This window comes from Miniopterus schreibersii, assembly GCF_964146895.1.
Source record: "Miniopterus schreibersii genome assembly, chromosome: 4".
Taxonomy (NCBI): Eukaryota; Metazoa; Chordata; class Mammalia; order Chiroptera; family Miniopteridae; genus Miniopterus; species Miniopterus schreibersii.
The window spans coordinates 16,648,362-16,669,401 of NC_138105.1; the positions used below are offsets into that span (position 1 = coordinate 16,648,362).

The 21,040-nt window shown below is 44.9% G+C and overlaps 1 protein-coding gene across 3 annotated transcripts in view; it reads left to right on the forward strand.

The window, feature by feature from the left end:
• The window catches only part of FGF1 (fibroblast growth factor 1), a 95,707-nt gene that overhangs the window by 45,040 nt on the left and 29,627 nt on the right, over positions 1–21,040 (forward strand). The window contains exon 1 of one of the 3 annotated variants that reach the window (XM_081134897.1): positions 14,955–15,261. The exons of the other annotated variants lie outside the window; for them this stretch is intronic. The gene's annotated coding sequence lies outside the window, so the exon portion shown is untranslated. Of the gene's footprint in view, positions 1–14,954; positions 15,262–21,040 lie in introns of those variants that run through there. 3 annotated transcript variants of the gene reach the window in all.

Here is a 21,040-nt window from a genome sequence, read left to right on the forward strand (position 1 = left end):
AACATAGAATATTGGGGGGGAGGAACAAACAAAAAAATGGGCATATGATAAAAAAAATTCAAATAAATTACTTCCTTTTTTGCCTGGTCCCAACCAGACAAATGAATCAGAATTTCTGGGTGTAGGGCCCAGGCATCTGCATTCCATAAATAACTACTTTGTTTCTATTGGGCTAGGATTGTGCTAAAGACTGAAGAGATGGTAGTAAATAAGACAAAGCCATTGTGGAGCTTACATGTTAAAGAAAGTGGTGGTGATAAAACAGAAAACTAAACGAATGTTGGAGAGCATTCAGGCAAGTGCTATAAAGGGAAATTTTTGAGTTCTGAGACAGAGAAAAGCTGAGAGGGGGCAACTTTAGGCAGGATGGTCAGGAAAGATCCTTCTGCGGATGTGACATCTGAGCTGAGATATGAGCCACGAGTAGGTGGTCACGCAAAGGTCTAAGGAAAGAGAAGCGTATCAGGCTGAGGGAACAGTGTTTCAGGCAGAGGGAACAACAAATGCAAAAATGCTGTGGCAGGTCCATGCTTGGTGAGTTCAAAGAAGAGAAGGAAAGCCAATGATGCTGGTGGAGCACAATGAGAAAGGGAGGAGAGGTGTGGGATGAGGCCGTGAGAGGCTGGAGCCTGGTCATGAACCTGCAGGACACAATCTTCCTGCGGATAGAGCAACAGGAAGCCACTAGAAGGTTTTAAGGAAGCAAAGGGTGTGATCTGACCTAAGCAATCTGCTATAGAAGGGCAAATATTGAAACAAGAAGGCAGATAAGAAGTCATGGTAGTTTGAAACACAGTAGCAGTAATGGTGAAGATAGAAGAGGTCAGTAATGGTGAAGATAGAAGAGGTCAGAGAATGTATTTTGGAGACAGGACTAATAAAACTTGCTGGTGAATTGAATGGGGCTAAGTGAAGGAGAGAGAAAGAATGACTTCTCGGGGGGCTGAGGCACCGGGGGCTTTTACTAAGTTTTGAAATACTTGAGAAAGGAAAGCTGGGGAATTGGGTAGAAGGAATCAATGGTTCTGCCTGGGACATCTTAAGTTTAAGATAATTATTGGGCGTCCATGTGGAGATGTTGAGCAGGAAAGTGTGTTATAAGATCTGGCTACAAATGATCTTTCCAGCCTTACCTCCCTCTCCCATGAATTCATTATACATAAACCATCCTTAATTCAAAGTTACTGTTTCCTATTCTCACCTTGCATGTTCCCAACTCTGTTCCTTGCCCATGTAGTGTCCTCTGTCTAGTGTACCTGCAATCTTGGCCTTTTGAGACCCTAATCATGTATACAAACCATCTCAAATAACCCCTCCTCCCCAATATCTCCACCATCAGCAATTCGTGCCTCCTGAAAACTTCCATTGAAACGTGATGCCTTATGTGTTACATTCATCATGTCGACCCACTCCATGAGTTATTTACGTGTATTTACCTCCCCTGCTGGGCTCTAAGTTCCTGGAGGGCAGGACTGGCATCCTATCCTTTTAGCATATCTTCCATGATAACCACAAATGTGCCCAGCCCATAAAAGGCTATTCATTAAATGTCTTGAATAAATGAGTGACTAGAACATGTCCTGAAATGATAGCTTAAGGTTAACCTAGAAATTGATCAAAGGTGAGAGGTTTTCTTAACCCTGGAGGTCCTGATGATTGTTTAGTCTCTGGGTCATTGGTATAAAACTACCTAGTGCAGCCTGGCTGGGCGTGGCTCAGCGACTGAGCGTCGACCTAGGATTCAGGCGATCGGGGTTCGATTCCCAGTCAGGGCACATGCCCAGATTGAGGGCTTGATCCCCAATCGGGGGTGTGCAGGAGGCAGCTGATCAATGCCTCTCATCATTGATGTTTCTCTCTCTCTCTCCCTCTCCTTTCCTCTCTCTGAAATCAATAAAGATATGTTTAATAGATAAATAAATAAAAACTACTGAGTGCAATGCTAAGAGCCTTGGCACATGTACTTCAGTGTTTATCTCTAAATAGTAATCTACTTGAGGCCAAGAGCATATTCTTTTTTAAAAAATCTGAATCTTATTTATAAATTCACTAAAGAAGCCTATTGTTAGAAAAGCTGGTAGTGTGTTCTTTCCTAAGAAAATGCTTACATTTGTGATCAACACCACTGAGGCTCCATGCCCAACTTTGATCAGCTGGACTCTGGTGCACTTTGCTTTGGGTTAATGCATGTGCCTTACACTGGGGCACTGGAAACTGTGTTCAACCCTGATCATTTTACGTCCTTATGCCCATCCTGTCCGTGAGGCTTCATTAAATCAGACTGATGTATCCTAATGTGCTTTGCTTCACCATGTGCCAGGTCATGGATTCTGAAGTGGGGTAGAGACAACGACAGGTCAGATATTGGGCAGTGGGGTCTTTGTACACAAGCCGACAGGCACCTAGAAAGTGAGAGGAAGGCGAGATGGGAATGGAGAGTAGTGAGTGACTTTGGCAGGAGGCCGGGGTGTCGCCTCAGCTCAGAAGGGCTTGAGAGGTACAGGATGACTCCTTGAAGGAGAAAGGGTATGAAGGCCGAGTGAGACTAACAGAGAAACATAGACGGTCCCTGACTTACAATGTTTTGACTTAGGAGTTTTCGACTCTACGACGGTGCGAAAGTGATAGGCATCAGTAGAAACCGTACTTCAGATTTTGAATTGTGATCTTTTCCTGGGCCAGGGATGGGCGGTGCGATAGCTGCTCTCTCGTGATTCTGGGCAGCAGCAGCCCGCACGGCTCTGTGAGCCGTGTGGCCACGAGGGTCAACACTGTCACTCCACCGCGAGTTCACTGCGAGGTGATTGCCCAACTGCAGGCGCTGAGCACGCCGAGGGCAGGCCGGGCTAAGCTATGATGCTCGTCGGTGAGGTGTATTAAATGCATTTTTTACTTACGATACTTTCATCTGGCAATGGGTTTATCAGGATGTAACCCCATCGCAAGTTGAGGAGCATTAATACAAACATAAAGGATAGAGAAGCAATGGAGGCTGTTGCAGGAAGGTGGTAAAAGAACATTATCGCCTATTGGATGTTGGTTACTTGCCAGGCACTGGGTTAAGGGCTTTATACAGATTGTCTGATTTACTTTTCCCATGGCCTTGTAGTATGTACTATTATTTAACCCATTTTGCATATGAGTAACTTGAGGACCAGAGAGGTTAAGTAGTTTACTCAGGGTGACAGAGCTTGTAAGTAGAAGAGCTGGGATTCAGACCCAGGTCTGTTGGATGCCAAAGTCTACGTTCATAGCCACCGTTGCGTGCCGCTTTCTGATGTTGATTCAGGGACATTTCCCACCACCATGCCTGCTGTCGGGTGAGAAACTCAATGTCTTTCAACACCCCACGGAGCAAGGTGCTGGGCGATGAACTAAGTCTAAGGTGTAGTTCAAAAGCCTGCGATGACTGAGCCGTCTGCCAGGGCCGTGAGCACTCAGCGTGGAGATGCTCTCATCGCCGCCGGGGAACACTCACCCCATTGCGTCGGGCCCACCTCAATGTTTTTTTATTGTCTGCTCCTCGCCGTGAGTAATGCCACTTTCCATTTTAAGCCGGGAGCTTCAGGAGATGACAGCGGTGTAAGCCAGGGTTTAGAGCTAAGTGCTGCCTAGGGCATTACTCACCCACTTCAAGACGTGGCCAACATCATACTCTCCCACTCGGGACACTGCTGGAATATCTTATTCCTTGCCAAAGCCTAAAGGAAATCTTGGTTTCCCTGGAATCAGGCTAGGAATGATGCCAGGTTATCAAAAAAGCTGGCGAGTTAACTGGTTCTCCAAGTGGAAGTACTGTGGTTGTGCTGGTCCCCTCCTGTGTAGGAAGGTTTTCATGGTTCATTCATTCATTTAACATGTGCAGAGGGCCTACTATGTGCCAGGCACTCTGCTCCGTGATGGATAACTGCAGTGATCTTGGTGGCTTTAAGGACTAACAGTCTAGGGGAGGTGAAGCAGACAATTGTAATAAAATGTTATAACCAGTGTAATAAGCGATATCACGTGGGAAGCTCAGCAAGTTTGGGGAACCAACAGCTGAAGGATTTATGCCAAAGTGGGTATGAAGGACAAGTAGGAACTGGCTAGGTTTCTTAATTATAAACAGTCCAAATTCACTTTGACCGATCTAAGCAGAAAGAGAATTTAGAGAACCTGGGGTTGCCCACAGACTCACTGGGAAGGCACGGCAGCCCAGCACCACACTGCAGGAATGACTCAGCCAGACTGTGTGTGTGTGTTGTGGGGGTGGGCATCCCTCAAATATGGGAGGGGGCTTCAGATGCCGAGCAGTCAAAAGCATGACAAATGTCCAGGACAGCAGGTAGGGAAGGTGGGGAGGAGAAGGCAGTCTCAGAATGACCTAAGATATTCTGAGTCAGAGAAACCAAAAGGAACAGCTTAAAGAGAGCCCTGACTTACTGAGGCAAGCAGCACTGGGGCCGGCAGCCAGCTCTCAGGGGGCTCCTTGCTGAGCGAGGTTTGCTGCTCAACCAAAGACTTGGAGGCCTCTGTGGGGAAACCAGCTGTGTGACAGGTAAGGAGGAACTACATTTTAAGTCTTTCCTTTCCTGTTAGCGTTCCTGAGCCCTTTCTGGAAGGCCATTGCTCTCAGTATATGCCTTGAGATTACAGGGCCCGGCTAAATCAGAAGAGATGTTCTCTGCATAAGAGCCGGAAAAGACGTTTGGGATAAGTCAGTGGGGTGACGGGAACAGCCAGCCTTGGTGCTGTGCTCACCTGCGCTCGCCTGCACAATTTCATTTAATCCCCATCATAAGCCGGTTACTTTGCAGACGAACAGATAGAGGCGCAAAGACTAGAAATGACTTGGCCAAGACCCCACAGTTAGCAAATTATAGATGCGAGTGGGAGGGAATGTAGACCTACTTTGTGGTAACTAAGAGTCTGATGGCAGAAGACAAGAAGAAGTGAGGATCAGATGAAGAAAAATGGTCACTAGAGGAGAAAACTTATTTTTCTATGCTGAGAACATAACGAGGGATTGGAAGCCCAGTCCCTTAGCTAGCACCGCTCTCATGGGTACCATTTTGAATCTTGAGGTCAGCTACTGCTCCCTACTGAGAAATTTTCAAATTTTTATCCAAGGAGAAAAAGCTCTGTTTTCCTAGAGAGAGCCGTAAGTGAGAAACTTTTAGCAGCAGCATTAACTCAGGCTATTGACCCCTAGACTGTAGCAAGAGGTAATATAGTATTTTTAATGGATTTTTAAAATAAAAACGTCTCTAACTATACAAATAATACATGCGACTTATAAAAAATCAGGGAAATATGGAAAAATTAAAAGAAGAAAATAAAAATCATTGTAACCTTGCCACCCACTGATGGCCATTGTCACATTTTGAGGCGCATGTGTGTAATCTGCAGTCTTTTCCCAGTGCACACGGATAGGTGTTATCTTTTTAAAACCACAGCTTTTAATATCTTAAATAGTTGTCGTTGTCTTAATTTCCTCCTTTTCTCAAGGGAGAATTTTATCACAGTTTTCAATTTTACAGATCTACTAAAAGAATATCAGTAGAGTAGAGCATGAGAGGGAATGCAAGTTAGTTTGTTCAAATGAGTGGGCAGACGACATGGCCCCCCCCTGGGGTGCACTGGAAGAGTGCATGTGCCTGGCTCTTTCAGGAGGATTTGTTTTTTCATTATTTATTAATGTTTCTAGCTGATAAACATTCCTTGAAAAATGTTTAACATAATGATTAATCTAATTGAGCAACCATTAGGAGAGATTTATTCCACAATCTACCATATAGATGACATTCAACAATGTTACGCAGACAAAAAGTAGAAGAGCAGTTTCTAGGACTGAGCACCAAGTGGAGTCTTGGTTCTGATCCCACTTCTCCTTCTCTGACCTAGGGGACCCCATCTCTTTCCACATCCCGGTCAAAAGGCAGCTTAAAACCCCATGGTTACCGCCCCCCCCCCCCCCACACAGCGATCTTTCTCCAGAAGGAATGCGGTCTGGCCTTTACAGTCCCTCTGACCATCTCTTCTCGGAGCCCATGTGGCTCAAGCCAGCACAAAGCTTGGTCTATTTGGTCACTGCTGTTGTCAACTCTTGGCACATCCAGTGCCTCTTGTCCCCTGTCGTTTTCCCAACTCATCAAAACAAAGTCCTACCAGTTCAGGAGCCCTGTGTATTTTCTCTTTGCTGCCCAGACATCTGTTTTGTGTTGGGAGTCAGGGGCCGGTCAAGTGCTTGCACAATGCAGCTGGATTTGCTGATGTAAACAGAGTTGCAAGCATGTGAGTTTTCTGACCCTGAAAAGGCCCCAAAGAACTATACTCAGGCCTCCAGCAGGACTTCACCCTCAGTCTAAGGGAACAAGGAAAGTGAACTTGAATTTAGTTTATAAGTTGCAGCCAAGAGGAAAGCAAAGCACCTGGTCCCTCTTTTCCTTCCATGCCTCCATGTAACCCTTTTCTTACTGGGCCGTTCCTCGTTCTGAACTGAGGTGATGTCACCGCCAAGTGCATCCATGTGGTGACCTAGGAAGCCAAGGGGTAACAGTAGATGCTCTACCTGACACCCCTAGTTCAGAGCTCCTTTCTATTCTTGCTTTTTTGCTTTGTTTTCTCATGCTTCTTTAGATTTTATCTTTACTTACAAAAGCAAACAGTTAAACAATACATGGTGTCTATTTTAAAAGTTAATAATCTCTTCCTGGCTGGTGTGGCTCAGTTGGTTGGGAGTCGTCCATGCACCAAAAGGTTCCCGGTTAGATTCCCGGTCAGGGCTCATGACTGGGTTGAATGCTCGATCCCCTGCAGGAGGCAGCCGATTGATGTTGCGCTCTCACATCAATGTTTCTCTCTTTCTCTTCCTCTCCCTTCCTCTCTCTCTCTAAAAAAAAGTTAATTTCAATTCTATTTTTTAGTTCCAATATTCCATTTGCAAAGAAAAGAGTAAATGATCCTTCAGATTAAAAGACCTCACTTTTTTCAACTGTGAAACTGAGAATAATAATATTTATGCTGAAGTGCTGCTACATGAAATCACGAGATGACATTTAAGAAGTACTTAATAAGACATACAGGTAAATTAGCCTTATTAATTATATACTTTTTATTTTAAAAATTTTATAATATGGTTTATTTTGATCCTATTCAATTTTACAATTACCTTCCCTGGCCAGTGATACTGGTTTCGTATTTTCAGTAGTGATATTCAGTTTTCATTTGATAGGAATTATGGACTGAACACTGATTCAACTTTAAAAATACTACTTAAATAATAATAAAAAAGACACTGTAGCTATACATCTAGATTATTCAGGACAAAACATTCTGTATATGTAGAAAATAAACCCCCTCAGAGAAAGGAAATGACAGAGGAAACAAGAAACCCCAACCAACTCCCAAGTCAAGAAACTAACCAACCAGAGAGCAGAAATCTCAGAGCAAACATGAACATCTGTGGCATAGCTTTGGAGGGAGCAGCACGCAAGATGATTTCAACAGCTTTTTACCACCACCGACCAAAATAGCCAAATGTCCAGCTAGTCCTCACTGCCCTGTCTCCTTTTTGCAGGCCTCACAATTTCCTTCTCTTATCCTGCCACCCCTCCCTCTGCACCGGAAAGCCTTGTGGCACCCAACATTCTCCACTGAAAGGTTTCTATACTCCAAAGTTATCGTTCCCATCCCCCAAATCAAAACTCTTTTCAAAGTAGGTATGTTTCCAAAGTATTAGCCAGAAATCTTAGTTCTTCAACTTAGTTCTTCAACCCTGTGGCCCCCCAACTGGTGGGTCATATTTTGAGTCCCTTGCCTGTTCTGGGCTAACAACTAGAAGATTTCTTCCCTGACGTTTCTTCCCTGAAACATGCCACCCACATTCCCCAACAGGGAACGTCCCCCCAACAGGGGGAAACAGGACTTGGCACTGTTTCAGATTCTCTTATTCGGCGGTTGACTTTTTTAAACTTAAAAATAGAGAATGAAAGCAGGGGTTTGCTTTTTTTGTTTGCCTCTGTAGCCCCAGTGCCTGAGAAATCATAGTATTTAATAACAATTTGCTGAATGAATTAATGAATAATAATAGACTGATTCAAACTCATCTCTTCCCAAGTCTCTTCATCTCTCTGGCCTGTCAGTTTTGGGGGGAGGGGTAAACGGCTTTAGAAAATATATTGGCTTAATTTCAGATGGATTTAATCAATCAAAAATACTCATACTTGGTCCTGGCTGGTGTGGCTCAGTTGATCGGGTGTCGGCCGTGCACGGAAAGGTCACTGGTTCAATTCCCTGTTAGAGCACATGCCTGGGGTGTGGGCTCGATCCCCTGGTAGGGGGCGTGCAGGAGGCAGTGGGTAGATGCTTCTCTCACATAGATGTTACTTTCTCTCTTTCCCTCTCCCTTCCTCTCTCTCAAAAATTCAATTAAAAAATCTTTTAAAAAAATACTCATACTTGGGTTCAGTATGGCAATTGGCAAATTAGTATAGTTTCTCAGGCTTTGGTTCCTGAAAGTACTTCTAAGTGTAGTGTTTCCTCTCAGCAAAACAAGAAAGCTGCACAGCATGGCACGGATCGGCACCCCCCCCCCCGCCCCCACCCACCCTCCTTCCTTTCAGCAAATATTCATTAAGCACATATTATGTACCAGGCCTGTGGAGGACACTGGAGAAAAAAAATGGGCAAGGGCTGTGCCCTAATGGAGCAAAGTCAAGGGGGAGAAACAGCCCAGTAATAGCTCCAGTGAGAAACAGAGGGGTAGGGGCACCCTGCTGGGGCACTGGGCCTGGACCTGGGCCGGTGGGCAAGGAAGTTCTGTCTGAGTAAATCTGAGGTGACGTCTGAGGAGAAGTAGGAATATCCTGGGGGCTGACAGAGGGTAGGTGGCAATGGTGGCTAAGAGAGGTCTAGGCCAAGGGAAAAGCAAGTTCAAATGCCTGGAGGTGAGAGCGAGCCCGGCACATCTGAAAAAGGGAAGTTCAGTCTTGTTAGAGGCCACTGATGGACTCAGTGCCAGGGAACCCTGGGCCTTCTTGCTCAATACTCAGACCAGAAGAGCTTGGAGGCAGGGTGGGCCACTGGCTGCGTCTCAGGAATCGCTGGAATATAAGCTCCGTGGCAGAAAGACTGCGGGCTTTGTTCACCATCTGAGAATGGGGACAGGAACATAGATTCTTAATGACCACTTGTTGAGTGAATGAGTGAAGAGCCCTGAAGATGACCTCAGCCATCTCCTCTGGTGGCACCAAGCCCCACGAATCATAAAACCAGGAGGCACACTGAGAGCCTGCTGTTACCCTCCCTCCCCTCCAGAGTGTCTGACCTGCCCTCGGACCTCCCCGAGATGACACCGTCTTGCAGGTTCTATAAAGAATAGTAGCATGACTCGGAATTCCAGTTCTTAAGGCCAGACACATGCAGCTGAGGGACAGCTGACTTGTCCAGTCATCTGGTGAGTCAGGACCGGATGGAGAAGAGCAGGGACGAGTCCTTACTGCCTGGCCCAGCAGGTCAAGCAGAGAGGAACTCTGGCTCCATAGCACTACTTGTCATCTATTAAGATGCATGGGGCCTCGCTTCCAAATCGTCCCACATTCCCAAAGAAGCACTCTCTGGCCTGGAAATTATATTCCTGGCATATTTGGTGGTGAGATTTTTAAATCTAAGCTCAGCTTTTCTCCTGGTACTGTGCACTGGCTGAATACTGCCGTCTCTCTCAGAGAAGGCCACTGGGCCAGTATAGCTGAGATATCCTGGCTGGAGGCTGTGAAGAATGGACAGCACATTGGCCTACACCCACATCTACCATCCTACCTAAGGCCCTGCTACCTCTTACTTGGACCACTGCATCTAACTACCCTGCTTCTGCCTCTTCTCCAATACTTCTATACTTAGCAGCCAGAGTGACATTTTCAAAATTCAAATCTGACCGTGTCTCACCCCAGCCTGCGTTGTTCAGTAGTTTTCCACAGTCCCATAGATAAAGGCCTACAGGGCTCTGCGTGATATGACCATGCCAGCGTTTCCAACCACAGCTCTCTCTTCTAATCCCTGGGGGATCATTTTCAGTTGCCCAAATGAAACATGTTCTTTCTAGGCTCAGACCTTAGCATGTGATAACTTCTCCCTCTTCACTAGGCATATAAATGCTCCTTCCTCCAGGAAGTCTTCCCATCTCCCAGGCTCTGTAGGTCACTTCCTATTATCTGGCTCCCATGGTGCCCTGGGCTTTGCCACTGTAACATTCAGTTCACTGAGAATCCCTTTTGTGGTGGGTCTTCCCCACTAGAATGTGAACTTCAAGAGGGCCACATTCAGTCTATCCTGTTCTCCACTATATCCCTCATGTCTGGCACACAGTAGGTGCTCATTAAATATGTGTCAAGTGAATGAATGAGTACTCAGATCTTTGAACAACTGGGAACAACTTTATCAATAAAATAGGAGGCAGAGAGAAACAGAAACATAACAGAACCTCCTTAAAACTCTGAGCCATGTCACCTTCCTCACCCTGGAGGCCTGATTTCATCTTATCATGGGCTAGTATATTGTGATTAGGCACCAGTTAATTCTTCAGAACTGGTTTCTAGCTCAGTTTAGAGAAATTTGGGGCTTTCCATCAGGCACCACCATAAACAGCAAACCAGACCCTTAGAGTAATCCGAATTAAGTCAAGACGTGTTGGTGTGCCTGCCGGAGGCCGGTGCCTCTCACTGCAGACAGGAAGCCCTCCTGCCCCTGCCTCACTCAGCAGAACAGGGTGAGGAGCACCTGGGGCCTTCACGCATTTCGCCTCACCTGTTTTATTTTCCTCCTTCCAGCAGGGACAAACAATAATTCAGTAAAGGAAATATGAGTTATGGAAAGAAAGAGAAAAAAATAAACATATCAAAATGGGCAGTGTCCCCTGGGCCACTGCTTTTAAAGAAAATAAGGAGAGTAGATTCGGAGATATTTCAGTGGCTTTGTAAAAAGGGCAAAAATAATCAACTGGCCCTTCCCTTCCAGGCTGAATTCCTTTCCTCTGTCTTGATGTAGAAAAAAAGTTACCCCAGACCAGGGGCTCTCACCCTCCGGAGTGCATCAGAACCCCCCAGGAGGCTTGTTGAGGTTGCAGGTACCAGCCCCAACCCAGACACCAGTACACAACCTAGATGCTCAATGAAAGGGGATTAATTAACACAGTTTTGCATGTCCACATAGTATAATACTACGCAGACCTTGCAGATGGAGGTGTAGGTTTATGTTTATTATTGAGGGGGAAAATCCTAATGTATTGAGTGAAGTCAGGTTATAAATGGTCAGATTTTCAAACCATATACATATCATAAGATGAGCAATCTGCTCAGGCGATGGCCTAGGCAGTGGGGGGACAATCTCAGAACAGGATTGTGAGCATGTCCAGATAAATGCTGCTGGGAGGGTGACTGAAGAGGGAGGCACCTAAGAGCAGATACAATTGCTTTGCAACATTTGCCCAGAGGAAAGAGGCCCTTGCACAGGAGGAAGGTTAAGTCTGGTCTATTTCTGTAACAGCATTTCAAGTGGTTAGTGGACTTATTTCCTGTGGTTCCCAGGAATCCTGCAGCAGGCTCTCAGGAGGATGTTGGCGATAGGGAACAGGGACGTCATGAGTGAGAATCAATAATTATCTCTATATTTGCTTCACTTTTTTCTATAAAAGTAATCTAGGGGGAAAACACTTGTTTTAGAAGAGCAAAGTTCATTATGACAGAGAGCAGAATGGGACACGAAAGTAAGTCTCTCGGGGTGTGGCAACGTGCTTAGGTCATGATTTTCCCTCCCTCATTCATTCAGCAGACATTTGAGCAACTCCTCTGAGCCAGGCATTGAGTAGGGACCGGGGAGAAGAGGGCAATTAACTCAGCCCCCCAGGAGCTTACAGCCCAGTGAGGGAGACAGGCATGAAACAAGCAAACCCATGGACGGATATTTAAGTGCAAATGATGGGACGTGTTGGGAAGGGAGAGAACAGGAGGGAACAAAACAGAATAATGAAGGAAGAGTGGGGACAGGACTTCGATCAGGAGGTCAAGGTAGAGCCCTGAGGAGGCGCTGCCCCAGGGCCATCTGAGAGGTGGGCAGGAGCCAGCCAGGGGAGCGTGGTGGGAAAAGCACTGCTGGACAGCGAACAGTCTATCTGAAGGTGGCCATGTGGAGACCACACTGGGCCACGGATCCGAGAGGAGGCGGCGTGGCTGGGACGCAGTGGGCAAAGGGAGGGAGTGGCAGGAGGCAGGGACGCACCACACAGGGGTCCTGTAGGCCACGGTAAGCGTTTATACAAATGGAAAGCCACCGGAGGTTTTAAAAAAGGGAGTGACCAATCTCGTGTAGGTTTTTAAAAAGAATCCCTCCGGCTTTGTGTATAGAAATGATCCAAGGGGCCCAAGAACAAAAGAGGGGCTATTTCGGAAGTTCAGGCAGGAGCTGAGGGTGGCTGCACTGGCACCGACAGTGGACAGTGAGTATGTAACCTTGATAACCCGCGACTAGGGTCGAGGGGCTCAGTTTTGAGAGCTTAGAGAAACTTAGACTAGTTAAAAGGGCCAGGACTAGGGTGAGACGAGGGAGGCCCTTGCTTCAGGTGCAAAATTTACTCAGAAATCAAGATAAATAATATTTCACTGCAAAATTTTTTTAAAATATTTTTTATGCAAAAAAAAATCCATGACGAACAAAATAGCAAAAAAATATTTTTCTTATTTAAAGACAGGGTCAGTAACAGTGCTGGGCCAAGCCATATAAGGAGCCTAAGGGCAAAAGGGGGGAAAAAATCAATAATACTGATTGTATCTTTATCCAAAATGTTGATATTTTGGTCCTTTCCTTACTCTTGTCCTGGCTAGTGACCCTCCCCACCTATAAAACAAAGAAGCCGCCATGTAACCCTCTGCTAGGAAACATATTATGGAAAAAAGGCTGATGACATAGATCATCACAAGCCCCTCTGGTGGGTTAGATGCTATCTTTTCTGCTTGTTCTGGAGACTCTGAAACAGAAGGTGCATGATAGTTGCTCAATAATATTTCTGGTAAAATTGTTAATGGCTAGCATTTATCAGGCTCTTAATATGTCAGGTACTTTGCCAAGAACTGTTAACTACAATGATCTCATTTGATCCTCACAGCAATCCTGTGAGGTAGGTACACTATGACCCCTGTTTTACTATGCCTGGCACATACTCGATTAGCATTTAGTAAATATAGAAGGAAAGAAAGGATGGATCAAGAGAAGGGTACATGAGAGACAAAACTGGCAGGCCTCACACTATTCCTTCTGTACTATATGGGTAACCAGTGATTCCAACCCCCTTCCCTGGTAAACACTATTCTTAGACAAACACTATTCGCTGAACTTAAAAGGATCTGCAGAGAATGGAAACTAACCTTAAATAGCACCTTTCCCATAGGGATTATTTTTGGTAAGTTAGTTTTTTTAAAAAAAAAACCACCCAACAGCTTTTTTGAAAACAGACTTCTTGAATTCATTCATTCCCAAATATTTATTGAGCAATTGCTATGTGTCAGGCTCAGATCTAGGTGCTGACATGTAATGTGAGCAAGACAAACCTCACCTGGGTCCTCATGAGGCTTACAGTCCTGTCTCTGTGTGTGTGGGTGTGTGGTGTATTGGAATGAGACAGACAGTAACAAGTAAACAAAGACATAAATGAAATCATCAATTATCATCAATGTTACACAAGAAACAATTTGGGTCTGAGATAGAGGACAGGGAAGTGATGAGAACTACCCTAAATACGGTGGGTCCAACATAATTAGACTCAGGGAAGCCCATAATAGTCACGCTGCTGAAAATGCTATGCTAAACGTTTTTGAAAATCAGGTCAATTAAACTCCCTACAGAATGTGAAATTTTACAACTCCTTTGGATGGCAATTTTGAAAAGCAACACCTATTAGTTTATTTTTATATGAACAGACCTATAGAAAAGTCATTTACATCAAGAATTCAAAAATACAACATCATGAAAACATTGGGAAATGTTCTGCCTTCTGTCTGCCCCACCCTGTGGACCCATCTAAATGTCTGGATTTATCTAATTCCAGAGCAGCCCCTTGAACCAGACACCACCAAGGAGGAGCCAAGGAATGTAGGATCTTTAAAAGTTGAGAGGAATTATGTGCAAAAGGATGGCAGCCCAGAGAAGTTAGGAGAAGTCACTCTGACATTTCTCCTTACTTTTATTGCCTAATCTGCTTTCCAAGGCCAATAACGTAGAAATTCTCCATTTTTCAAACCACCCCACCCAATATAGTGGTGCTTTGATCTGTAAAACATGAGAGAGGAGTAGTGGACGGTGGGGGATACAAATGGCTTTGAAAGGTCAGTTAGAAAAAAGAAATAAACAAGAAGGAAAATCATGAGGAGTTGAAACCATGCCTTGAGCTACCTGCCAAAACTAAAGGGAACTCCCGTGAGAGGCGACGTTTGACAGATGAGTGTACTGTCCTGGTTATCGGTACCTACCTACCCTTGTGATTTGTCTGATAAATGTCAACTCGTCTGCAATGTGTGCCTTCCTGGAGATGCCAGATACCCAAGGAAGATTTATTTCTTAGTTTAGCTTCTTGGATACAAGATTTCAACTCACTTCCAACCCCTTCCATCCCTTATCAAACACCAGTCATGCTCTCTTGCTCCATCTCCTTCCCATAAAACCCACCTGCTTCCTGCCAAGAGCTGGGCCGTGTGCGGACCTGCGTGCAGAATGCCAGTGATGTGGTCACGGGAGCACGCGAGCCATGAGAGGTGCCGAAACAGGGCAAGCACTGCAAACGGGAGAATGGCCCCTTTTGGACTTTTCATGTGAGATCAGAGAGAGTTGGCAAGTAAAACGTAGCTCTAAAATTAGCCAAAGTCCTTAAAAAGAAAAAATGTGAGAGGAAACAAGGTTTATACTATCCTAATGTAGACTCTGCAAAAACTAGTCACTGGAAGGCTGGCTCTGGGGCAGCTGACTCTTCCTGCCCTTTGGCTGTGACTCTCACTGGGTCCCCTGCGGATCCTGGGCCCTGCTCCCCGCCGGATCCCTGCCTGCTGCCTAATGCCTCTGCAGGAATGTGGCTCCTGGGGCATAGCCGGGGCCTCTGGGGCCCACTTTCAAGAACCAGAATAGACTCTGACATGTGAAATGAGCTCCGCAGAGTTTACATTCCTCCTTCGTATCCCAGCACCTTCGGGACTGCTAACCATTCTTCCAGAGACGCCTGGCTATCATCTGTCTGGCAGAAATGTGAGTTTCGTTCTTTTTATTTTTTAATGTTTTGAGTGAGCCTGGGGCCCTCGGAAATGAGGCTGCCCTACAGAGGGTGACACAATAAATTGATGTCTGGGGACTGAGGATTTTACTCTTGGCTAGACCACAGATTTGCTCAGTCTCTCTGTGGGACAGTTCTCTCGGCTGGAGCAAAAGGGAAAGAGTGCATCTATCCAGATAATAAAAGGAATAGCAAATACAAAATGATTATAAACAAAGAACTTAACGTGGTGTCGACGCAACAGGCACCGGAGATGCCTGTTTACTCACATAAAATACTTCGTAAAAGCCCAATTGCTATCAAAATGTAAATAATCGACACACAAAAATATCAACAACAGCACCTTCTGTTTCCCAGACACTCACTGAACGCAAGGGCCTTCCCAGGCCTGACTCGCCTCTCCTCGTGGCACCGTGACCAGATCGGAACTCTGAACAGCTTCATTTTACAGCTGAGGCAGCTGAGGATCAGAAACATCCAATGACTTGCCTGGTCCCACACATAGTTAATGAAACAGCAGAAGCCAAAACCCAGGCCTATGACTCTCGGGTTATGAGAACTTGCCTTTTTCATGGTGCTTCCAACCTAGGACCATGCACTCCCTGGCCTGAACCCAGCCCTTTTATAAGCGATGGCAAGTCACTCTACTGTGACAAAGGTCAAGATGGACTCGCGTAATGCTGGGTCATTTGGGGGAAGCAGCAGAGGGACAATCAGGGGGTCACTGTACTGCTGTGAAACAGGACAGTTGAGTGTCAAGGTAGGAACGTGCAAAGGCTCCTTTCAATGACAAGTATCTCCTTTAGGACACTGTCAACTTGAATCATGAGGCCGGTGGGGCAAAAACAGCAGAGAAGCTAAGGGTTACTCAGTCCAATGGGCTTTTTCTTCTTTCCCACATTTCTTGGCAATTAAAATCATGGACTCTGGAGGCAGAAAACCCTCCCTTCACATCTCGGCTCTAGCATTCATTCAGCTGTGTGACCTTAGAGAAATTATTTAAGTTCTCCACGTGTCTGGTCCTGAGTTGCAGAATGTGAGGTGAAAAAGCAAATGCCCTGAGTTCAGTTCAGGGCAACTTCTCTGTTCTGTTCGTTAAACTTTGGGACATTGAACCAGCTAGGGCAGGGGACCAAATAGAAATTTTTACTCTAGTCATTTACCTCCTGGCCTAAAAAACAGAAAGAAAGGAAAAAAAAAAAAAAAAAGCAGCAATACCTACCTAACAGAATTTCTTTGAGGATTAACTAAAATAATGTATGAGACACTTAGGACTATACCCGGTACATAGTAAATGTTCAAGAAAAGGTTACTATTTCATTATTTATGGGTATATTTTATTATTTATGGTATGTCCAAAGCAGGCTATTGGCTCTTGGCATTTCCAAAGAGATAACAAAAATATACTTCAAAACACTGAATTTGGAGAAGCCAAATTTTCTGGGTCAAGAGATAAGGGGGGAAAAAAAGACCAGCAAACTGACCATCTTTCTATGAGCTGGAAGGGCTGCAGACTCCGAGAAAGAAATGTACTTGCTGGGCTGGTTCTAGAGATTGTAACTTGTACAACAGATTCAAAAGATTTTTGGAGCCACATCAGTAAGAGAAGGTTGGGCCTGGCCGGGGTGGCTCAGTGGTTGAGCGTCGACCTATGAACCAGAAGGTCACAGTTCTATTCCCAGCCAGGGCACAAGCTTGGGCTCGATCCCCAGTAGAGAGCATGCAGGAGGCAGCCGATCAATGACTCTCTTATCATTGATGTTTCTCTCTCTCCCTCCCTCTCCCTTCCTCTCTTTGAAATCAATTAAAAACATTTTTTTTAAAAAAGGAAGGTTGGAAGAAGGGGTGAGCACTGCTAGGGCCTCTGCAGAATCACTTTGCATTTGGCTCGAAGCCCCCGGGCTTTAAAGCATCAGTCTGCAGGAAGGATATTTCCGTTTAAGATGTGTGCAGGTCTCCAGGATGACTGAGAGCCTGCAGGAGGCTCTGGACTGGGGTGTAGCATTAAAGTTCAGACAGAACAGAGCAGAGCACTGCACCAGGGAGTGCACCATTTTTTCTCCGAGTGGAGGCTGTTTTTTCTTAAGCACTTAAAAGAATTTCTGACCTCCAATTGAATAATGCTCGATGGGGGGAAAGCCAGACTGCAGAGAATTACAGATCCAGGGGATGAAGTAAAGGATATTGGAGGAGATCCTTGCGGGGGGAGGGTGTCTGCTCAGATTTTCTAGTCTTTATTAAGGAGTGTGAGAGCTAAGACTGGGATTGAGCTGCTGGGTGATAGAGCTGGATTATAACCACCCCCACTTCCTGCTGGCTACACTTGGTCCAGGCTTCTGTGCCCCGCTTTTCTGAAGCATGGCTTGATGAGTCTCATATGGCCAGAGTGTCAACTACTTAAAGGCAGATACTCTAATTTCTGCTACAGATCCAGAATCCCTTATCTGAAAAGGCTTGAGGCTTGATATATTTTAGAATCAGAATTTTGGGGGTTTTAGAAAGGCAGTATGGTACATATATTGTATATAATGGAACAACTCCAGTGTGGTCTGGGACAGTACCCTATAATCAAACACGTTACTAATTCTGCACTGGATTATATAAATATTAACACAGAGTGGAATGAATCAAGATTTTAGCCGCAGGACAGTTTGGGTTGGGTTTGGCCACAATTTGAGTTACAAAAGAACTTCTAGTGTTCAGAGCCTTTTTCATTTTATAATTGTGGATTAGGGATTTCAGGACTTCCTTTTCTTTCTTTTCTTTTTTAAATTCCAGGATATCTCAGGATTCTACCCATGGCAGGTATTGAGTAGAAGTTATTGGCATTCTAGGGTATAACATGTTGATCTCCCTCAAATAATATTTAATTCTAGAAGCCAGGGGACAGTTTATTCCCACTTGTTTGGGAATTCTTTAGAATTAGAATGACCCAAAATTAAAGAGCAGGCGAGAAAGGCTATTGAACCCCTAGTTCCTCCTGGATAGTAACACGCAAAAACCAATGAAATATACTTAGAACTGGACTGGTCACTAGTATGTCATAGTCAGCACCCAACCAAATGAGAAGAGAACATCATTACACATGAGTGAAGATGAAAATTTCTAACCTATATATAGAAAATGATATTTTTTAAATTTTGCCAAAATAGTGCTCAATGTTTAAAATCAAGTCTGTTCAATCAAAAATCAATAGTACAGACTGACAAAACTAAGCAATATGGTACATGGAGGATGATAACCACACTAACATCTATTGAATGCTTACAAGTTTTCAAGGGCTGGGCTCAGCACTTTTTATGTATTATCATTTACCACTTAAAGCAACTCTGTGCAGTAGCTGCTGTTATGGATCCCTGTTCTGCAGATGAGGAAACTGAGACTCTGTAAGACTGAGTAATTTGCTAGCAAGTGTCTGGCCAGGACTCAAGCCCAAGTTTAGTAGTATGTAGGTAAACCAGCTATCAGAGAAAAGAAAGAAGGGAGGAAGGGGAAGGAGGAAAGGAAAAGAAAGGATAGAAATAGAGAGAAAAAAATCCCTGCTTTATAGTATTTGCCAATTTCTATGGTGTAAATAATCTCACCAGGGCTGATCTCAAGCTACAATGGTTTAACAACCGGCTTGCAAAATTCCTGAATACTTAATAATTGGCTTTTACAAGCTTGTAGGAGCCATCTCCTGCATGCCACTGTCAAGGCCATCCCATGGCCACACCCAGAGTTTACTGCCAACTTTAGAAGGTGAGATTTCAGCTTGTGGAACAGACTGGCTGGGGTGAAGCATGCTGAGATGCTATTCCAGGCCCTTCAGCATGGCTACATCCCTACCTCAGGCCTCAGACCTGATACAGATCACAGAGGGTGGAGTAGAGAAAAAAGAGAAAGAAGAACACACTGTCTCCCTTTCTGTAAATTTTCCCTCACCAGAAGGTATAAAGTGGGTCCCTGCCAACCTGACATTCCCTGGCAGAAATAACAAAACCAGACCAAATACAGACTTTCTCTTGGTCAGATAAGAAGGCTAGACTTGACACCAAAGGGTCTGATACCTTCCTTTAGAGTCTTCATTTCCATAATACTTCCTTTGAAGAAGTAGGGAAGTATCTTCTACAAGATGGAATCCAGGTTGGGGCCCGCTTTTAACCAAGGGTAGGATATTCTAGCCTAATTTTAACCCAACTAAAACACATTTAGGCTTTTGGCTTGGTTTCTCTGTTAGTACCTGAGGATTAAGTCTCCTGATAACACATTTCCACTAGAGGATCCTAAGAAGGAACTGGCCTGGTATTCAATCAATGAGCACCCACAGGACACTGATTATGTGCAGGCATTTGCTAAGTGCTGGGTCTAGAAAAAAAAGGCGTAGCCCAGGGCCTTAGAGATGAATGAAGGAGACAGTCAAGTAAACATAGTTAAATTATATTCATTCACTCGTTCAACAAATATTCATCAAGTACATATTAGGTGCCAGGCACTTTGCCAGATGCTGGAATACCATGGTGAGCAAGACATTGATTTATACTATCACAGAGCTGACAGCCCTGTCATGAAGAGAGACATTAATTAAATAATCAAAAGAATGAATGTGCAATTAAAAACTGAAATAAGAGCTCTGAGGAAATGTAAAAGGGTCCTATGAGAACTGGAGGAACCTGACCCAGTTAAGGAAAGTCAGGAATGGCTTCCTCGAGGATTCGGCAATTGAACTAAGACTTGAAGAAAAAGCAGGAGTTAACAGGCGAGTGGAACAGGGAGAAGGCGAAGAGGAACAGTGCTCTAGAAAGTGGGAACAGCATGGGTGAAGGTTGGAGCAGGGAAACACAGTGGTTTCAATGAAATGAAAGGCTAGTTTGGAGAAAGAGTGTGGTGGGAGATGAGGTGGTGGGGAGGAAGCCAGGGAAGCCAGGACTGGCTCTCACAGAGCCCTGAAGGCCATGTTGGGACCTCAGTCATTCCCCCAGAGCAATGGGAAACCCCTGAAGGGTTTAAACAGGGACTATGCCTGGCAATCACACCCAGTGCTGTACAAGAGTAAATACAGTGCGGCTATGGAAGCATTAGGGAATCAACTAATCTAAAGTGGTATGTGTGGTGTGGAGGAAGAGTAGGGAGGTTAGTTAGGGTGGGGGGGGGGGGCGAGTGTGTGTGTGGGGGTGTCCAGACAGGCTTTCTGGAAGAGAAATATCTGAGATAAATTTTTGAAGGGTGAGTATGACTTAGCCAGGCCAAGGTTGAAGGGTGGAGGAAGGGCGAGAGAAAAAATGCTGCTGGAGTAAGGCAAGAAAAACAGGTCAGTAAGAGAAAAGACAAGGGGATGATGAAAGCCTCATACGTCATGACAGAGCCTGGGTTATATTTATCCTGATGGCAGCAGGGAACCCCCTGACACAGTCAGAGATCTTTAGCAGGAGAGTGATGGTCAGATTCATGTGTGAGAAAGGTCACTAGCAGCAGAGTCAAAGGGAATTAAAAGGAGCCGTGCTTAAGAAGAGGACCACTGCTGCCTATCTTAGCAGCCCAGGTGAGAGAGGGTGTTGCATCCAAACTAAAGCAGCCACAGTGGGAATGAAGAAGATGATTTCAGGAGACATTGAAAAGGTACAATTGAAAGGTTTTGTCTCCAGTGGAAGGGATGGGAGGGATTTCTACTCAACCCAAAGAATAGTCTGAACAAAATGGATTCTTCTATTTGTGTTGAGTCTTGCCTTACAATCTGATACATGATTGATTTTTATAAATGCTCCTGGTGTCCTT